Here is a 562-nt window from a genome sequence, read left to right as displayed (position 1 = left end):
TCCTTTTATTTTCTTCTCCTTTCTTAGTAGTTCACGATTGTTGGGTGCCAATAAAAGTCGAACGACTTACTATGCATATGCAAATATAAATTTTTTGACTAAAATGATCTTAGCGTATGTTGGAAATATAATACCGCACTCTGTCTCCGGAGGAGGCTTTATATTTCCACCTTGGTAGTACGTAGAGTTTTGTATGATTCATGATACACGACAGGTCTAAAAATATTTGGCGAACATTATCGGTTTTGCAGCTCATAAACGCAGAGTAAAACTTACTTTATAAAGTTTACCTTTAAGGTAATAAAATGTGATATATTTTATTGAGGCACGGATCTTGGCAACCGGGTCACAGTTTATTTTAGTTATTACAATGTCACTATTAAGACTCCATGCTATTGTTACCTTCTCCGTATTTTGTTAGGATACAGGTATTTTTTTAAATTAATGTTTTAATCGATTTTCGTAGAGATAAACGTATTTTCAATTTATTGGTTCGATCGATCACGATTGCTCGGTGATGCGGCAGAATACTTCCTTTGCGGTGCGGGTTGCTTTCTTGTTA

This window comes from Rhagoletis pomonella, unplaced genomic scaffold (genome assembly GCF_013731165.1).
Source record: "Rhagoletis pomonella isolate Grant_MI unplaced genomic scaffold, Rhpom_1.0 Rhpom_scaffold_00013, whole genome shotgun sequence".
Taxonomy (NCBI): Eukaryota; Metazoa; Arthropoda; class Insecta; order Diptera; family Tephritidae; genus Rhagoletis; species Rhagoletis pomonella.
Note: the sequence above shows the minus strand (reverse complement) of the source record.